Genomic DNA, 5,730 nt, shown 5'->3' with positions numbered 1-5,730 from the left:
CAGGAAATTACAGCACAGGGCAAAAAGGAAACAATCTTTCTGCACCGGCTTAAGCCGGTCATGTTAGCTGGCCTCTTATTCGCCTTCTGTCTTTCCCCCTGTCTCTTTTTTTAATAAATTATTTTTCAACTTTACTTGGTTTTTTTGCCTATTGAATAAATACGATTTTTACAAAAACATCATCATAAATCAGCCTCTAGTCATGTTTTTTGTTTGGTATCATTAAATATATTATGGGCAATTTTGATGTGTCCTTAAATTAAAAAATTCAAATTATTTCATTCAATATTGAATTGCCTTCTCATTTTGAGTCTTTTATTTTGGTATTTCCAAACCAAGTCGGCAGCAGCTACAGTAGACATGGGGTTTAATCATAGAAACAATAACAACATGTGTTGTTAGTCTGCCGTTTCCTCTTTCCTTTTTTATCTCTCCATCAGAGGAGCAGCAGGTGAAGCGGTTGACAGCTTTGTCCTGGGATGAGAGGGGGAAATCAAACGCTCAAGGTCAAGGTGCGCTGGCTGATAATCCAGACAGCTGTGTTACCAGGATTAAGGCGAGGCCGAGGTGAACAGTTGGTGCCGTAACCGCGCAACTCCCTCCACCGTAACCCTATGACAGTTGCAATAAGTGTAATTTACTTGTACTTGTATTAAACACGTTAATTAACATGCTCGGTGTCGTCGATCGTGTACATTCTCTCATATTTAGCCATAGCAGTTTATTTAAAGCTGCAGTGGAATAGAAACATGAACAAATAAACAAAGGTGGAACATTCACAGTAAATCTAACTTTGTTAAAGAAACACCAAAAGAGTTAATGTCATTCTTTAAATGTAATAGTATTATTATTAGTTAGGGAAATAGAGACACTGTATTGTATATATATATATATATATATATATATATATATATGTATATATATAAACGTAAAACAGAGCAAAACAGAGCAAAGTACAGACATTAAGTGATTATATAACAATGCTAATAATTATTTTGTAATCTATGTTAATGTGTTTAATTCCACAAAATGTATTTTTGCTCTCCGTTGTTTTACCCGACAGTTTTCTGTCAATTTTCTTTCATACATTTCCCTGTTGCTTTGTGCCGTAGCTTCCTTATTTACATATTTAAATATGTCATCATGTTTTTCTTCTTATGTTCATTTTATTCTTCTTATGTTCATTTTATTCTTCTTATGTTCATTTATTTGTATTATCTAATTTGTTTAAGGGCTCCCCATGTGTCTGACTGCTGTTCTTTTTATAGTTTTACGGACTTTCTAGTTAAATGATATTATATTCAGAATATGTCATGTATAGTCTGTATGATTGAACAGGAATTAATAGTAATAATTATGTCCTGACTCTTGCAAAATAGATACATTTAAATAAAGGTTACATTTAAAAAAAATAAAAAAGATTATAGCCTTTAGTCAAAAAAGATCCACTGTATCTGGATAGATTCAATGATGATTCCCTTTTTTTTAATTGTTTATTCCTATTGCTGCACACAAGACAAGTAAATGACACTGACACTGTATTTACACTGTACTCAATTGCTATTTACACCATAAGTATACCAATATATTCTTATATATCTGCTTTACTACTCGTTATACATATAAATAAACATGATTGGAGATTATGTGTGGCGCTGTGCGTCATCAACTCTTTAAATGTCACTTTTATTTAAAAAGATTTTTCCTAAATTTTATGAAGTAGGTAAAATGGCCTCACTCAGATGTAAACACACACACACACACACACACATGTTCTCTCTCTCTGTGTCTCCCGTGGTCTGACTGATGTGGTGTTACGGCCCCCGGGGGCCCCTGGAGAGCACTAATTGAATTAGTTTCCACAGAATACTAATGGGCCTTAATGCTGAGATAACTGATACTCAAACAACGAGTGATCATTGACAGCATGTGTCTCTGCTCCGTAATAAACATGTCACAGGAAAACGAGCAGTAAACGTGTTCCTCCCCCCTCCTCCCCCCTCCTCCCCCTCACACACACACACACACATATGTTTATACCAGACTTATGAGGACCCACCTGGAGCTTCTGGTGTAAACAAACAAACAAACAAACAAGTGAACAGCTTCTGAACACAGGTTCACACAGAGACACCTAAAATAAATATAGAATTTAACGCAGTGATTTCCAAACACTGGGTCGGGACCCACAGATGGGTCACGGGACACTTTTCTTCATTTTAGTGAAAGTAAATATGACCTAATGTGCAGACGTAATTAATTAAAGAAAGAATGATTATTTCACTCATTCAAAAAAGACACATATAAGTAAATATTCACATACATTGGTCTTTTTTTGAACACTGTGAATTTTAATTTGACTGTCGATAACAAATAATAATAATAATAATACATCATATTTTTATAGCGCTTTTCTTAACACTCAAAGACACTGTACAAACACAAAACGACAAAACAAAAACAAAAACAAAGGACTGGGATAAAACAATGGGAAATAGAGAGTTAAGTGTATGCAGTTTTGAACAGGTGGGTTTTGAGTAATGATTGTCTGTAGTGAGTCTGAGTTCCTGATGAGTTGTGGGAGTGAGTTCCAGAGAGTACAATAATAATAATTGTAATTATAAACAACATATTTTCCACTTGTTCTTTATCCTCAGCTGCGAGTGGCTCCGGCAGCTAAAAGCTGACAGATGAATGGATGAATGTATTAGAATAACTAATACAAGACGAGGCTGGGGAAACTTTTAAATTCTCATTGTCATGGGGGATGTTCTGGCTAAATGACATTGACATAATCCAAACAAATCTCTTCATTTTTTTCCCCCCATTCATCTCTAAAACAGAGAACATGTGGTACATATTTCTCACGTCTTAAATGTTCCTTGTGTCTTCACAGTCGCCATCCCTGCATTTATTTTATTCTTCTATGGGAATGATTTGTTATTATTTGTTACTTTTTAGTCTTACTTTGCATCACGCGCCTCTATTTGCTAAATACAAGTGTTTAAAGGCAACACATTAACTTCATTATTCTTCATTCTCAGGTCGACAAACTTGTTCCATTCCTGATAATCACAGAACATTGTGATGATATGTAGTGTTGCTTCGCAGGCTGCTATAATGTTTGTACAGGCTTTCTCACTGCCCACACACACACACACACACACACGTCTGACAGGACAGCAGTGGTCATCGGAGTGTCTGTCCAAAGCCACGCCTGAAAAACCCACCAGCACATGTGGACACTGCCTGGGATAACAATGCGTGTCTGATCGCCACATCTCTCTCATCACTTAGCCCTCATGCACCTTCCAATTTTTTTTCCCCAGAACATTCGTGGTGTTTTCTCAAACTCCCAGCTGAGCTGCGGTTGCCAGGTTTGACCAAAGACACAATAACTGAGGCTGAGTGGGACGCTCGAGGCTGTCAGAAAAGCCAAGGTGTCGTCGGACGTGATGTCGGAGAAGGACGGGCGATTTGAAAAGCGTCTGCTCAGCAGTGTACTGATACACTGAGGGGATTTGTTTTCACTCCAAACACAGTGTGGCACTAGAGTCAGACACAGAAAGGTGGGTGGGTATACAGTCGGACTCTGGATGAATTAGTGTTGGGGTTTTGGGGATGACGGCACCCTCTCTCCAACATTTTTCTTCCATGGGGTGTTGCTTAAAGGACCTCAGGCTAATTAAACACAGCTGGTGAGGACAAGAAATACAATGTCCACGTCAAGAAATGCCATGTGGAGTTTGGGGATTGCACTCACTGAACCTCTTCTAATTCCCCAAGGTCAGTGTTGTCATGTAACAACGTACAAAATTCACGTATCTGTACTTTACTTTGTAAACTTGTACTTTTTACTCCACTACATTTCCTCGAACTCTCTTTGTTACTCGTGAGTTTTGCCATTCACACTCTTTAACGTGGGGTTAAGTATCTCTGCCTAGAATAGCAGAGCCAGGAATTCAACCCACAACCTTCCAGTTGAAAGACAACTCGCCCTACCACTGAGCCACCATAGCTCAACACTTACTACTCACCTTTTTGATACATTGTATATGAGAAAAGTGCTTTTGATACAGTAGATGTCATATACTTTAAGACTTTTTACTTAAGTTATTGTAAAAAAGTAACTTTTCTGGTATGATACTCACTGACCACAAATTACAACAAATGATTTGACTTGATGTATATGTACATATATATATATATATATACACACTCATATAGAGATGTTGTCTTATGAAGCAGCTCTCTTTACACACGCACACAGACAGTTTCAGTGATTCTCACAGATTCTCACACACAGACTTTGGCTCTCAGTGCTGAGTCAGAGAAGAAAACAAACACACTGTCTCCAAAACTTGTTATCCCTCCCTGCCTCTTCTTTTTTTTCTTTTCACCCACCACCACCACCACATCAGCCTGCAGCAGGAGTCAGTGTTGCAAGGTTTGGCCGGTGGGTGTTTGTTTGTGGAGTTTGAGGTCAGCTGTCACGATGTCACCACCAGACGGGACTCTGTTCCCGCTCCTGCTCTCCCCTTTTTCTCACACACTCTCCAAGTCAAACAGATGAGATCAACCCTTATTTCCTGATGTTCCCGTCTCTGTCGCCAGATAGAGCACTATACACCATCTCCACCGTGACTGAAAACCAGTGCATCAGCCCCAAAGGCATCAGCCCCTCACAGTGTCTGCATCTCTATCCCCAACTTGTCAAAGGTTTTTTTTTTTTTGTGAAAACCCAATTTTCTGTCTCCCTTTCATGGTCCACAGTGATCTGCAGAATCTCTCCCGTCCAAGGGGAGATGATGATCAGACTGCAGCTGACAAAGTGAATCATTTATAACTGAGGGAGAGAAAGAGCATGTGGAACTAGATATATATGAATGTGAAGGAAATCAATTTTAAGATTTAAGAATAACCGAAAAGACAGTTCAGGGAGTATGAAACTTGTTCCCTCTTTAAAGTGAGAAATAAATGAATACATATCTATAATCAGCAGCAGATGAACAGATCACGAGGGTGCAGAAACTGATGCAGAATTGTGATGTTTTGGTGACATCTGCTGGTGCTAGTGGAGCATTACACTTCCAGAACTCACTCTTCTCTTTTTTTAAACATGTGTATTTGCTCTTAATTAGCAGATGTTTCTTTCAATAATGCAGCAAAAATCCCTAAGGAGAATTTGTTGTCTATAAAATTTTACTTAGTAAGACATAACAACACAATTTAATCTGATGTAATATTCTTCTAAACACAGGGATAGATAGATAGATAGATAGATAGATAGATAGATAGATAGATAGATAGATAGATAGATTGATTGATTGATTGATTGGAGGGATTTGGGTGTCAAGTTCAAAAATAATATATTATATTATATTATATTATACATGGTAAGCTGCATATTAGGAGGCTTTATGATTGTTACATTACATTACATGCCATTTAGCAGACGCTTTTATCCAAAGCAACTTACAATGAGTACAATCAACCAGGGGTGGAGTCAATGATTGTCATTGAAAATGTACTCTAGGGGGCCCATTTTCTTCGGAGGGCCCAAACATTTGCCTGGTATATGTGCGTGTGCTGTGGGTTCGCCTCTGCCTATATAATCAGTACGCTACATCGTTACCATGGCTACAACTAGATGCTCTCTGTAGTACCACACATTGACCGACAGAGGGCAAAGCTTCACTAGATTTCTCCGAGTCTGTGTGTGGACGCGTC

Source organism: Solea solea, chromosome 13 (genome assembly GCF_958295425.1).
Source record: "Solea solea chromosome 13, fSolSol10.1, whole genome shotgun sequence".
Taxonomy (NCBI): domain Eukaryota; kingdom Metazoa; phylum Chordata; class Actinopteri; order Pleuronectiformes; family Soleidae; genus Solea; species Solea solea.
This window is presented reverse-complemented; position numbering follows the sequence as displayed.